The sequence below is a fragment of the Syzygium oleosum genome, unplaced genomic scaffold (assembly GCF_021117445.2).
Source record: "Syzygium oleosum isolate NSW1041296 unplaced genomic scaffold, Sole_v2.1 Sole_v2.37, whole genome shotgun sequence".
NCBI lineage: Eukaryota > Viridiplantae > Streptophyta > Magnoliopsida > Myrtales > Myrtaceae > Syzygium > Syzygium oleosum.
This window is the reverse complement of record NW_026607521.1, coordinates 2,792,461-2,808,417: the sequence shown is the minus strand read 5'-3', so window position 1 is coordinate 2,808,417 and position 15,957 is coordinate 2,792,461. Positions and strand designations below refer to the sequence as shown.

At 42.8% G+C, this 15,957-nt stretch overlaps 1 pseudogene; it reads left to right on the top strand.

The window, feature by feature from the left end:
- The first annotated feature begins 790 nt into the window (after nucleotides 1-790).
- Nucleotides 791-15,701, top strand: LOC130135728 (MDIS1-interacting receptor like kinase 2-like; annotated as a pseudogene).
- Nucleotides 15,702-15,957: the final 256 nt, after the last annotated feature.

Below are 15,957 nucleotides of genomic sequence, written 5' to 3'. Positions count from 1 at the left end.
AATAAACTTTCGAAATTTTCCATCACGTCAGTTGTAGTTTCGAAGCGGTTTCAATTGCATCCCTTGTCGAATAACCATCGGAAAAAAGTGCTCCACCTCAAATCTTCTTGGGATTCGAAAAGCGACATCGATAATTTTTACTAATCGTCAACTAGTATCAACTATCACTGCATGATTCCGATTGACTTGGAGCCTTAATCAAACTCAGTTCCTTTTGCATTGCTGCTGTACAAGCACAACACTCGAAAATAATCTCACGCAGCTATTACAATATATCTTCTCTTTCACTCTTAAGCCTTATCTATAGGCTTGAGTTTCACCGCCTTTTGAAGTCGGTGGTGTCCATTTACTTGTCACTTGAAGAACAACTTCGAATTGTCCTCCTTTGCTGCCGACTTCATGCCAAGGAAGTTGCCGTAGCTTTTTCAAACCTTCAGTTCGGACATTTCTTTCTCTAAGTCTTCAGGGTTGGAGTCGGTTCAGGAAGCAAAGTGCAATTACGCCATTTCTTTTGTTTTCTCGTATCAAGCGTCAACCCCAATATGTTGACGGTTAACTTACTTTTTTGTTTAAAAATGTTGAATACATATAACCGATGCAGTCATTTTTTCAAAAAGGAATTACACGTGGGTGGTTATGCGGGCGAAATGACATGAAGGAAGCCACGTAGAATGTCCATCCAATGTTTTCGGAAAATGATTAAAAGTCGAACTTTGTGTGGGAGTGTGAGACAACCCGTGGTGCTATAAAACAGTATCATCCGGCTCGTTTCTCATGAGGTCCAATACCATCTTGTTAGGCATGGCAGAATCGACTGTAGCCCACCCTCTCTTCCTCTGTCTTCTCTTCTTGCTGCCATTTCGGGCCTCGGCGTCCCTGATCAAGGAGGCACAAGCTCTTGTCAAATGGAAGAACTCTCTCTCTTCTCCTCCTCCTCCACCTTCTTTGAGTTCATGGTCTCTCGCCAACGTCGCCCCTCTCTGCAACTGGACTGGCGTTGCCTGCAACAAGGGCGGGTCAGTCTCGGAGATCAGCCTCTCGGACTCAAGCCTCAGTAGCACACTCGATGCACTCGACTTCACTTCGCTCCCGAACCCGGCCCGCTTCGACGCCAGCAACAACAATCTCAGGGGCTCGATACCATCATCGATCGGCAATCTCTCCAAGCTCACGTTCCTGGACCTGGGGTTCAATCTCTTCGGAGGTGGCATGCCGCCTGAGATGGGCCGATTGCGAGAGATTCAGTACTTGAGCCTCTTGAAAAACAATCTTGAGGATACTGTTCCTTACCATATCAGCAATCTCACGAATGTTTGGCACTTGGATCTTCAATCAAACTACTTGAAATCTCCTGACTGGTCGAAATTCTCCGTTATGCCATCGATGACTTACCTGAGCCTCTCTGAGAATGAGCTCTGTCACGCCCCGAACCCACAAGCGCACTAACATCCCGCCAAAGGTCATGAAATGGCAACGTCCCAGGACGCATCACCGACCCAATCAAATCCTTAACAATTAAACGCATGCGGAAGCGAACTTAATTCACCCAACAACAATCAATAAACGGGATAGTAAGGAAAACACACTTCAATTTAAACAACATCATCAGCAATACATCGGGTTAATATATTACAAGTCTGCCACGCGGACCTTCCAGATTACAACCACAAAGGTAGGGGGTTAACCTATCTCCTCTACCTACGAGGTGACCTCAAAAGAAGTTTGACCCCTCGAACGGGTACCTTGTCACCTCCTGGTCCCAGTCAACAGGGACCCCAAAATCGCACGTGGCGATTTTTCATCACTTAGGGCCTGAAAATGGTTAAACAACAACAATGAGATAAATCTCAGCGAGTTAACAACCTAAGCTCGATTAGGAGGTCAACTCATCTCGGATACACCTAAAACATGCAACTCAGCCCAACGTACACAAGATGCCGTCACACAATCGTAGGTAACCTTACCTTGCCTTGGCACACACCCTGCACGTTATAACATCATATACAATCATAATGCAACACGCATATAATGTAATCAGAATACGCAACAACTTTTCCATGCACAATGCATCAACATGTGTCCCAATTATAAAGTGAAACCGCTTCGGCCCGTCCCATACCGTGCCTCACAATTTCATCCTATAATCAAGCGCAATGCCGCCACAATCTTTCATGCGTATTTCGATTACTACAGCCACACCTGGAGCATGGCACAACCCGCGATATTCGCATCAAGTTCGCGGTTTTCCTGTATAACCGGGCATCGTCCCGCCCCATCGGGCACGGCATCGTCTCACCCGACCACAATAACGGCATATCCCATAAATGGGTTCATTCCGAATCCGATTCGCGAATAACTACGTCTCCCCTGCTACCAGCAACGACTTCCAATTACCAAATTGGGGACACCCGTTAGGGCCACGGCCAAATCCTAGATTGGCGGTCATCCGGTATACGATTTTCCGATATAATCGGGCACGAAAGGAACCTTTAGGTTATCATGCACACATAGCAACACTCAGGTTCCATCATTATATTTATCAATAGCCAATGCAAACATGATCCGTGCTAATACGTTGAAATATTGCAACTTCCACACATAAAAATGTACTAAAATATTCACACGTGATTATGCACATATCAATAAATTCTCAAACTTGGCATGCTTCTATAAGTATGTATCCACAACATATTTCTCACATAAAACTTAACAAATAAACCTGACACCTTAGGGTTTATTAATTAAATTCCCACAATTCTATATTTAATAATAATCAATCAATTCAATTCAACATACAAACCAATATATAAGGAAAAATTCCAACTTAGGCATCACAAATTAAGCCTAAAATAACCACAATTTAATTTCGGAATTTCCACAAAAATATTAATATTTTAAATTCCGAAATTAATAAAATATTATTATTTAATTCCCGAAAATTAATATAATATTCCAATAGCTTAACAACTAATTCCTAATTAATTAACACTAAACATAATTAACTTAAGCTAATCCACTCTAATCAAGTTTAACCTACTAAGCAAGGGATTAGGGCGATAACTCACCCGTTAGCGATTCCGACAACACGGACGCGACGGCGGCGGCGAGGGCTACGCGTTGTACGGTTCGGAATCGACTCGGGACGACGACACACAGCCGGAACGGGGCTGAACAGCAGCCCACAGAACCGGTTTGGCTTCGGTGAGGCGATTTGGCGACGGAAAACGGCACGAACGGGTTGCGCACGGTGGCGGGGAGTCACAGCGTCGCTGCTGATGGTTCTGGCCAGTAAATCAACAGCCAAAGGGGCCGAATGGTGGCTGAATGTGGCTGAGCAAAAAGGGAGGAAGGGGGTTGGCGTGAGGAAGGAAGAAGAGGGAGAGAGAGAAATGGACGTGAATGAGGGGGGAAAAGGAAAGAGAGAGAGAGAGAGAGTGGTCTTTTGGGGGGAAAGAAGAGAGGCCAAGAGATATTTCTCTCATAAATGCAAAGCCAACAAAGTCTTCTTCATGATCACACAAGACAACAAAGTCTTCTTGCATTAAACCATTTTGTTTCTTTGTCATAAATGCAAGAAGGGAAATTTGGTAATTTCACAAAGGTATAAAAATACTATACACGTATACGAGCTAGAATTTTGTACGGGCTCGTATAAATCAAGTTTGGGCTCAAACGGATAAGGAATGGGCTTGAAAATGCTAATGGGCTCAAACTTGGGCTTGAAAATAGAAAATGGGCTTAATGGGCTTCATTGGGCTCACTTGGGCTTGTCTTGGGCCCAAATGGCTGAACCACATTGGGCTTGAGGCCCAATGTGCCTTTGTCCGGCCCACTTCCTTGTGGGCTCCAAATTCTCGGCCCATTAATCCTTTTTCGAGAATTCCGAGCAAATCGATAAATCAGAGAATTAACGAGGCGACGTCCAATAGTTTAGTCTTGAAATCCTCGAAAGATCGACACCCAATTTCGGACTCTAATTCATGGTCAAAATCGATCGATTGCGATTTTAGTATATCTCAAACTAACGGGCGGCTTTTAGGAGTTACGCGTATACAACCCATGGTTGATTCGACATCAAATCACGTTTAAGTTTTCTCGAATCATGAATGATTTCGATTGTCATGTAATTGCGAGGGATCAATCGCTAGTTCCGAAATACGCGATCATCAGTCAATGGGTTTAGAATCGTTCGCAATACATACAACGGTCAAGCGGAATCACCCGCGATCCGATTGTATACTATTGGTGAATCGTTCTATAACCATCCCTTGATCAGTCTATAATGGCTCAAAATTGTCCCTCGTCAATCCTTATGGTCGAATTGTCAATCCCTAGTCGAGTTTTCAGGTCGTGCGTACTTAATTCCTTAACAGCCTTTCCCTATCGGTTAGTCTCTCATGAGTGATCAATTCAGAGCGAGAATTACTAATAGTGCATCGATTAAAATCATCATTTCATTACATCCCGAATAGGTCGAAATTTGAGGATGTCACAAGCTCGATGGCAAATTCCCAGGCTTTGTGGCCAATTGCCAGAATCTGACGTACCTCGACCTGTCACTAAACAGATTGACCGGCGAAATTCCCGAGGCTGTCTATACCAACCTGGTGAACCTGGAATACCTCAACCTCACTGAGAATTCGCTCCAGGGGCCAATCTCAAACATATCAAAACTTTCCCGGCTGAAGGAGATCCGGATTGGTAACAATCCGTTCGGTGGTCCGATTCCTAGAGACATGGGATTGCTGTCTGAGCTTCAGATGATAGAGACGTACAACAATTCCTTTAAAGGGGCAATTCCTAGCTCCATTGGTCAATTGAGAAAGCTTCAAAGGCTTGATTTGGGCACAAACCGCTTGAACTCTTCAATCCCTTCCGAGCTCGGGCTTTGTTCTAACCTCACCGTGTTAGCCCTCGCCGAGAATTCGATCTCCGGGGAGCTGCCTCTCTCTCTGTCCAATCTGGTCAGATTGTCGACGTTTGGAGCTTCGGATAATCGCCTGTCCGGTGAGTTATCGCCTTCTTCACAAATTAGACAGAACTCATTTCTTTGCAGCTCCAGAACAATTTTCTCTCCGGGCAAATTCCTCCGGAAATCAGAAGCCTGACCAAGCTCAATCTCCTCTTTTTGTACAGCAATTTGCTCTCTGGCCCGATCCGGTAGGGATCGGGAGCTTGGAGAATTTGGTCGAGTTAGACCTCTCAACAAACTCTCTCTCCAGCCAAATCCCTTCAACATTGGGGAACCTCAGAAACCTTCAATCCCTCCAGCTTTTCTTTAACAAACTCACTGGGACTATTCCTCCAGAGGTCGGGAATCTCATGTTGTTGACCACTCTCAACCTTAACACAAACCAGCTTCATGGAGAGGTCATTGAGACCATCTCTCACCTTGCTAACTTAGAATCAATCTCTTTGTTCACGAACAATTTCTCAGGAACATTACCAGGTGATTTCGGCAAGTACAGCCCTTCTCTGCACCATGTTAGGTTTTCGAATAACAGCTTCACCGGAGAACTGCCGCCCGAGTTATGCAGTGGCTTCGCTCTACAAGAACTTGTCGTCAATTAGAACAAGTTCACCGGGCTGCTGCCCGACTGCTTGAGGGATTGTTTGGGGATAACAACAGTCGTTCTAGAGGGCAATCAGTTCACTGCAGCTATCACAAGTGTGTTCGGAGTTTATCCAAATCTAACCTTAATAAGCCTCAGCAACAACCGATTTGTCGGGACTCTCTCAGCACAATGGGGAGATTGTACTAATCTCACGAAATTACAGATAGATGGTAACAAAATCTCGGGCCGTATCCTGCCGGAGCTCGGGAAATTGTCTCAGTTGCGCATCCTGAATTTGGACAGCAATGAATTGACCGGGAGAATTGCCGACGAGATGGGAAATCTAGGGAAGTTGTTCAAGCTGAACTTGAGCAAGAACCATTTGGCCAGAGATATTCCCACCTCGTTAGGAAACTTATCGAAGCTAGATTATCTTGATTTGTCAGAGAACGCATTGACTGGTAGCATACCAGACGAGCTAGCGAATTGCCAGAATTTACTGAGCTTGAACTTGAGTGTTAGCGATATCAGGATATCTATTTGATTCTGCTTATCTCTCAGGATTATGCATATATTTCTTTCGATATTGCATATCCTTGATTGATTTAGATTTGATATTATGTTTATCTTGTTTCCTTAATCAGTTATCTAATAAGCCTATAAATAGACTCTCCATATACTCTTTTATATATTATCGAATATACAAAAATCCTTCTTCTGCTTTACTTTTGAGTAACAACAATCTGTCAGTTAACATATCATCTGTGCTCGGGAAGTTGTCCACGCTACGTTACCTCCTAGACCTGAGCCACAATTCACTTGCAGGACCAATTCCTTCCAATTTGGCAAAGCTACTAAACTAGAAAATCTCAATCTTTCGCACAACAATTTGTCAGGTACAATCCCCGCTTCTCTCTCCATCATGGAGAGTTTAAGTTCCGTAGACTTATCGTACAATGAGCTGACTGGTGCGGTTCCTAGCGGCGGGATCTTCCAACGAGTGCCCGAAAGTGCTTTTATTCAGAATTCGGGCTTGTGTCGAAACACAATGGGATTATTACCTTGGGGGATGAGCTGTAAATCGTCTCACCACAGGAAAAAGGTTCGGGTTGGTGCGAGTGTTGGCGTCTGCTGCTTACTATTTCTAGCGATTCAAATTGCTGTGATTCTGGCGCTTCGGCAGCAGCGAAACAAGCTTCTCGACGAAGAGATCAAGAGTCTTAAAAAGAAAGAGAAATCCGAGCCGATCATATGGGAAAGGGACGGGAAGTTCACATTCAGTGACATCGCAAAGGCCACCGACGATTTCAGCAATGAGTACAGCATCGGAAAAGGCGGGTTCAGGAGCGTTTACAAGGCCGAACTGCCCAGCGGCCAAATTGTTGCTGTCAAAAAGCTCAACGCATCAGAATCGGGCGATGTCCCAGAGGTCAACCGCCAGAGTTTCGATGATGAGATCCGCGTGTTGACCGACATCTGGCACCGCAATGTGATCAAGCTCCACGGGTCCTGTTTCAAGAGGGGTTGCATTTACTAGGTCTATGAGTTTGTTGAGAGAGGCAGTTTGGCAAAGGTCTTGTATGGAGGAACAGGAGCAATTGAATTGGACTGGGGTACAGGGGTGAATATTATTCATGGCGTGGCTCTCGCGATTGCCTACTTACATCACAATTGCTCGCCCCCTATCGTCCACCAGGACATAACATTGAACAACATCTTGCTCGAGCCCGACTTCGAGCCTCAGCTCTTGGATTTCGGAACGGCGAGACTCTTGAATTCAGACTCATCGAATTGGACCGCAGTGGCTGGATCTTATGGCTAGATGGCTCCTGGTAAGCTCCACGATCAAATCTAACCTACATTTCACGTTTACATACCATCTCGGATTGACTAAATATCTCTGACTAACATCTTGAATTCGCATTCATCGAATATTTCTAACAAGACTTTCTGAAGCGCAAGTATAGATTTTTGAAAAGTGGTTTGCGTAAGCATATCATAGAAATTTGAAATTTGTGTATGACTTGACGTTATGATCAAAACATTGATTCATTCTTCTTTTAATGGAAAACAGACTTAGCAGTAACAATGCGGGTGACGGACAAATGTGACGTGTATTACTTCGGAGTAGAGGCGCTAGAGATAATGATGGGGGACCATCCAGGGGATCTTCTCTCTTCCCTATCTATGACGCAAACGTCAACATTATTGGATGTTGGGAAAAATCAATCCCCGATCGACACATTCGAAACATATTCGGAACGAATTCGATCAATGCGGAAAACGTGCCCGAGGACCATCAACTTGTATCACCGATCGTACAGGCATATCACATAACGAACATACCCGGTATTATCACAGATTAAGAGCCACTTTGCGCTTGAGAGTTCTTCGATCGTCTTTCGTACTCGTGTGCGTTCCGAAAGAAAATAGAGAAGACGTCGTATTTGAAGGAGTGTGTTTGCATATGGAAAAATCACCTTGGTTTTCCAAGGGGTGCCTTCTATTATAGATAGGCAAATAACTACCTTGTGGGCCCTTGTGGCTCACGGGCCGGGTTTGGCCCATCTTGGGCGGTCCACCCAATATGTCTTACACCTCCCACTCGCCCACGATGGGCTAAACACAACTCTCTTCCTTGCAAAGTTCATATTGGCAAATAATCCGTGCGACCAGCATACTCCGAGAGCTCGTTGTTATACATCTGTTAGGAATATATAACAGCTCAAATTGAGCATTATCCAGAGTAGAATTAGTATGCAGTTCCCTAGATCAATCAGTCACAATTTTCATCTCTCTTAATCTGTTTTAGTATCTCGTATATTGTATTCACAACTATGATTTACTCAAAATCATAATTGGTCGACCTGTGAATACAAATATAGAATGTGACATCATAAATCAAATTGATCTTCCTCTTTCCTTAAACCTCTCCATTTCAGTCCAACTTGATTTTCTAGAAATGCCCCGTTAGACCGAATTATCATGATCATCGGCAAGATCCTAAGATAGCAAACATTGAATAGAAATTTTGAGAATAAGTAAGAGTCGTGAGGGCACTTTAATTGAGAAAAACTATTTTCCTCAAGAGTCTCACACGACTTAAAAGTTGAGATCATAACTTTTTGCCAACTCTTATCGGTCGTCCCATGCATACGTAATATGAAATACGTATTACGGTATTCTCTCCTTTTCCCATAGAGCGTATGTCTTTACTCTCAATACCGTACAGATGATAGTTTAGACATACTCAATGTCTAACTTGAGTTCACAAATCTACTCTATTCATAAGCATCTATCAGAACTCACATCTGACATTAAAGACAGGTAAAGTGAAATATGTCGGTCATTTCACTTTCGGACATAATAATCTATATGTCCTCATCTTAACATTCTGTTAAGGCGACGTCCATGCTTCAAGCTTGAGCTCTCAATTATCACCTAGATAACAAGCTTAAAACTGTCTCATCTCTATTCATCACACAGTGAGTAGAGGCGATTACCCGTGTGAGTGGGCTAATCTCTCATCTGTCCGACATACCTTTTCAATATAATGCACTCAGCATCGACATTCACAAACGTCATACAAACTTATAGGCTTTGATAATAACAAACTTCATTAATAGTGAACATTCTGGGAAAATTACAATATTCAGTACATCATATTCTACACAGTCCTAGATATCTCACATGACCAAGAAAAACTTCTCTAGGAATCGGCTTCGTCATAGGATCTGCTATCATCCTTTGTGTAGATATGTACTTCACGTTCACTTCCTTTCGTGCAACCATGTCCTTGACATAGTTATACTTGATATCTATATGTTTGGTCTTTCCATGGTACTTGGGATCCTTAGTGTACGCTATTGCTGCTTGGCTATCACAATAGACCAATACTGGGTTTGCGGCATTCTCAGTAACACCTAAGTGATCCAAAAATCTTCTAAGCCAAATAGCTTCTTGTGCCGCTGCTGATAGAGCCACGAACTCGGCTTCCATTGTAGATAAGGCTACACACTGTTGCTTCTTACTGCTCCAAGATATGGCGTCATTATTCAATAAGAACACGTATCCAGAAGTAGATTTCCTTTTTTTTAAATCTCCTCCCCAGTCAGCATCAGTATAGCCTTCAAGGTGTAGATCACTTCCTTGATAAGTCAGCGCATAGTCAGCACTTCCCTTTAGATATCTCAGGATTCTTTTGACGGCGATCCAATGTGCTTGACCTGGATTGGATTGGTATCTACTTACCATTCCAACTGCATAACAAATATCAGGTCTTGTACATATCATAGCGTACATCAAGCTTCCGACAGCACTAGCATATGGAACTTGTTCCATTTGCTCCTTTTCTTGTGAAGTCTTAGGACACATTCTGTCGCTTAATGCTTCGCCCTTTGCAATAAGAGTATATATTGGTTTACAGTCTTGCATACGAAATCGCTCAAGGATTTTATTCACATACGTCTCTTGTGAAAGGGATAGGGATTTCTTTGATCGATCTCTTGAAATCTTAACTCCAAGAATGTATGCAGCTTCACCCATATCTTTCATCTCAAAATTGGAAGATAACCAATTCTTAGATGTATTAACAAACTCCATCTTTGCTTCCGGCAATTAGTATATCATCAACATATAATGATAAGATCACAAATTGATCTTTGGATCTTTTGATATATACACAATTGTCTTCACTAATCATTACAAAATCATATGCCATTATGGCATTGTGAAAACGTATATACCATTGTCTCGAAGACTGCTTAAGGCTATTTATCGATCTCAATAGTCGACACACTTTGTGCTACTGGCCTTTTGTAATGAAACCAACATGTTGTTCCATATAAATTTCTTCCTCTAATTCTCCATTGAGGAATGCAGTCTTTACATCCATTTGATGTAATTCAAGATCCATACTAGCTACTATTGCCAGAATAAGGCGAATAGAGGTAAATCTAACCACAGGAGAAAAAGTTTCTTCAAAGTCAACTACTTCCTGTTGATTATATCCTTTCGCCACAAGGCGAGCCTTATACCTCTCTATTGAGCCATCAGCCTTACGCTTTATTTTGAGAACCCACTTGTTCCCAATGGCTTTGCGTCCTTTTGGAAGATCAACCAATTCCCAAACTTGGTTTGATCTTAATGACTCTATTTCCTCTTCCATTGCATGTATCCATTCTTCCTCATCATGGCACTTTAGAGCATCGTTCACATTCTTCGGCTCATCTTCATCTTGTGGGGCGATCATGAAAGCTTCTCCTTCAATTTCAAAACGTCGACGGGGAATCCTATTACGACTTGACTGTCGTATGGAATGCTGTACTCCTGATGATTCACCACGTTCCATTGCGCTCCCACTCGAATTAGATAATGGTGGTGTCGACTCTTTAAATGGTTGCAATTGAGACTGGGTTGCATTCAACTCTCCATTTGTCACAATGCTCCCACTAACTTCACTATCACGATCCACAGATTCGTATAGTGAGTAATCACCACCTACTTTGCCCTTTTTAGGAAATTTATTCTCTAAGAATGTGACATCCCGTGATTCAAATTCAGTTATACTTCCGCTTTCTTGCTCACCTATGAATACATATCATTTTGAATGCTCTGAGTATCTTATAAAAATACTCTTTTTTGCCTCTTGGGCCTAATTTTCCATACTTGTGAGTAGACTCACGAGTATAGACAAAGACAACCCCAAGGTTTTAGAAAGCTTAAATCGAGCTTTACGCTGTCCATAACTCATATGGAGTAGAAGCAACTGATTTAGAAGGCACACGGTTAAGTATGTAGGCAGCAGTCAACAAAGCATCACCTCAAAAGGTGATGGGCAAGTTAGCTTGTGCCATCATTGATCTAACCATTTCCATTAAGGTTCTGTTTCTTCTTTCCGCAACATCATTTTGTTGAGGAGTATATGGAATAGTCAGTTGTCTTTCTATTCCCTTTTCATCACATAAATTTATGAACTGATCAGACAGATATTCTCGACCTCGATCGGATCTTAATGCTTTTATTTTCTTGCCTAATTGATTTTCCACTAAGCTCATAAATCTTTTAAAGCAATTTAAAGCCTCGGACTTATGAGAAATCAAATCGACATGTCCGAATCGAGTATAATCATCAATGAATGTGATGAAATAAATAGACCCGTGCCTTGCTTTTACATTCATTGGACCACAGATGTCAGTATGGATTAATTGCAAAGGAAATTCAGCTCTTATTCCTTTTCCAAATGGTTTCCGCGTTGTTTTTCCTTCTAGGCAATGCTCACATATGGGCAAATCAACCTTTTTAATGTTGCCCAATAAGCCATCTTTAGCCAATCTATTCATTCTTTATTAGCCAATATGACCAAGTCTAGCATGCCACACGTTCACATCGTTCTCATAAGAATCAGATGATGTAACTAAGGAATAACTAACATTAACTTCACAATAGTCAACATCTAATACAATGAAACCATCTAAAAAATATCCGGAACCATAATAACTTGTACCTAAACACAAGTCTACACCATTGTTATGGAAGTTTACATTAAAACCAAGTCTAACTAAAATCAACACCAAAACTAAGTTCCGATGAATCTCTGGAGCAAATAGCACATCATGTAGGAACAATGTGCGTCCACTGCGCATAAGTAGTTGACAGGTGCCAATGCCTCTGACCTCCACTCTTGAATTGTTCCCCACGTATATCCACTTCGTTCCTTGTGGAACTCGTCGGAACTCCACGAAAGCTTCTATGTCCTTCGCTACATGGTCTGTGGCTCCCAAGTCTACAGTCCACAAAGGATTATATTCGGTTAGAAACACTGAACTAGACACATAAGTAGCATTTTCATGAATGCTAAGGGTTTCTACCTTCTTTGGCTCGCCACAGTCGTGAGCAAAGTGACCCTTCTTGCCACAGTTGAAACATTTCACTCTTGAAATGTTCTTCTTGAAAGGACGCTTTCCTTTCTCCCGTTGGTTGAGCCTCGGCTTCTTCCCTGAAGGACGTGGCCCCTTGCCTTTCCACTTCTTTGACCCAGTAGGGTGCTTCCTCTTGGAGCCCAAAACTCCATGCGAGTTAGAACCAGCAAAGTAAATATCAGTTTCTGGTTTAGCCACCATGAGGCGATCCTCTTCCAGTTCAAGATGCCGCATAGCATCCTCGAAGGTCTTAATACCCTCATTGTGGGTCAAATGGATCTTCATATGCTCCCAGCTTTGAGGCAAGGAGCGGATTACTGCCTGCAACTGCTGTTCATCAGTGAGTATGTGCCCGGCATCCTTTAGCTCACTAATCATATTCGACATCTGCCTCAAATGTTGTTTCATGGTCTTTCCATGAGACATCTTGTATGAGTAGAAACGGATAGTGAGTTGTTTCAGTTTGGTCACAGAAGTTCGACCAAATCTTGATTCCAGTGCAGCCCACATGTCTTTGGCGCTCTGGAAACGTCCGAACTCTCGCATGATGTCATTGTCCATGCTGCTTAGCAACGTAATGCGAGCAAGAGAGTTCTTTCTTTTCCAAACAGCAAAAGCATCTTTGTCCCTCTTGTGTTGGGCAGTTGTCACATCCTCAGGTTCTTCCATAATCTGGTTAAGAGCTTCGAGTGCCTCTTGCTCTTCCAGCACATATTGAATCGTGAGACTCCAAATCTCATAATTGTCGCCATTCAGTTTTTCTCCCTTATTAAGTTCAGCCACTATGTTCTTAGTTGCTGAAGTCATCGTATCTGAACATTTCAGACACATACGCACGAATTATTAAAGCATATCTAAATGCTTCATCAGCATCATTATTACATAAACTAATCATATTAATGAATAGTTTCACAAAAGGTCTTAGAGTCGAAAGTTCACTATGTTCTCAATCATCGTCTAAAAATCCTAATTTGAAATTACCATTAACATAATCATTTATGTAAAGAAATTGGTTCTTCAAAAGTTATACAAACTTTTAAGAACTTCCCACATATAACATAACATATAATATGGCAATATAAAATGAGAAATCACAAAAATTCATAGCCATATATATATTTCATAAGACATTCACAAATGTTTAAAAACATGTAATATCAACTTGAAACATGTACAGAATTGATTCCGAATCCTAAAAGAGCAACATCAAGTGTACCAATCCAACACATAGACAGGAAAGGACTCATAAAATTCTTTAGAAAGTTCTATTTTCTTTGGAACATAAACAGAGGCTCCCGGAAAACCCCTAGATCCGAGCCATGGTTTGCGTCGAGACCCATTCAATGCAAGGGTTGATGTTCTCCTTGCCTCGACCCTTATATATTCTTGCAGAAAATTCTCCACAAGCATCTTATAGCTTGGACCCTTTAAGGTTTCTTTAACCTTATCAAGAATTCTTCCCAACTCCTCAGGAATAGTGCATTTTAGGGCTCCGACCATTACATATTCCGGCATTACAAAACCGTTCCAAATGATATCCTGTATCATTTTGTTGACCTTGATGATGTGTGTCATCATATCATCCCCAGCGTCCTATCGATAAAGAGCTAGCTTGACTCTTAGGTTCTCAAGCTTCTCCTTTTGAGCTGTCGTTCTTGGGATTATCGGAGTACGTCTCAAATGTACCATTGTTTCTGCAACAAATGCAGAACAAAGGATTACTTATAATCCATGATACATTAAGATAAGGAATGTTTATTCATATACATATGATCTAGCACTTGTATTTCAAAAAACTATTGAGAAATACTAGAGAAAATGCCAAATAATATACCCCTAAGTACGTGTACATAGGGTTTATCGTGCATTTTCACATTCATAAGTGCAGCAAACATGTAATATGAATATACCATAACGTAGAACATTCCGATACGAGCACGTTGATACCAAGAATGCCCAAATCGGAGCTCAAATGAGCTCGAACGGGCCGAAAGAACACATAGGGTCATTCTGCCCGGTCTGAACCGGTCCGGTTCGACCGGTTTGACCGGTCCGACCGTTGACCGGTCAACGGTCAACCGGTTCGGTCAACGGTCAACCGGGTCGGGTCAACGATCTAGGTCATAGGTCAACCGGGTCGAGTCAACGGATCGGGTCAACCGGGTCGGGTCTCGGGTCAGAGGTCGACCGGGTCGGGTCTTGGGTCCGCTCCCGATGACGTCACGCTGACGTCATCATCGACGGTTAAGCGGCGACGGACGCGCCGTTTCGCACGGACGCGCGTGGGCCTCACGCGCCGTCGCCCCCAAGGCCCTTGGAGGTGCGTGAGGGCACGTGCGGCATCCTCCGGCGACGTGCCGCCCATCATTTTTCTAGTCTCGACGAGCACTTTCTGTTTATGCAATAAAATTCAAGTTTTGACGAAAAACAGAAATCGAAACATGCATGAATAGTTTGGCGACGCGAAGAAAACGAAAAAAAATGAGGCCAAAACGAAACAACAAGCAGTATACACTTCAGACGATACATATGCATGATCGGGAAACAAGTAAACGGGCTCTGATACCAATGTTGGGAAAAATCAATCCCCGATCAATACATTCGAAACATATTCGGAACGAATTCGATCAATGCGGAAAACGTGCCCGAGGACCATCAACTTGTATCACCGATCGTACAGGCATATCACATAACGAACATACCCGGTATTGTCACAGATTAAGTGCCACTTTGCGCTTGAGAGTTCTTCGATCGTCTTTCGTACTCGTGTGCGTTCCGAAAGAAAACAGAGAAGACGTCGTATTCGAAGGAGTGTGTTTGCATATGGAAAAATCACCTTGGTTTTCCAAGGGGTGCCTTCTATTATAGATAGGCAAATAACTACCTTGTGGGCCCTTGTGGCTCACTGGCCGGGTTTGGCCCATCTTGGGCGGTCTACCCAATATGTCTTACATTGGAGAACCCAAATTTGCTGCTGAAGGATGTGCTCGACGTACGTCTTCCTCCTCCGACCGGACAACTAGCCAAGAAAGTGGTATTCATCATCACGGCGGCACTGGCGTGCACGCGGATGAGCCCCGATTCGCAACCCACGATGCATTTCATTGCGCAAGAATTATCAGCACGCACTCAAGCTTACTTGCCTGAGCCATTAGGATCAACAACTTTTGACAAAGCCATCGAGTTTTCAGAAAGAAAATTTCGAGGGATAGTACAAATCACATGATGCTTCTCTCTTTTTCTTGTTTGACTTAGCTTGTAACGAATGAGAAAGAGTGGGTGGGTGGGTGGACCGTCGTCCGGACAAACAGGATAACTTAGAAAATCTCTACTGGACTGGTACGTGTAAAACTTCGGCCTCAAATTTTGAAGCTGTCCAACCCCTCCAGCTCTTTGAGTCAACTTGAACTCAGGTCAATTCATATTGCAACAGAAACTCTGTGACAAGGACTTCGAGCCCTCATGCAAGACGAAGAAGAAAT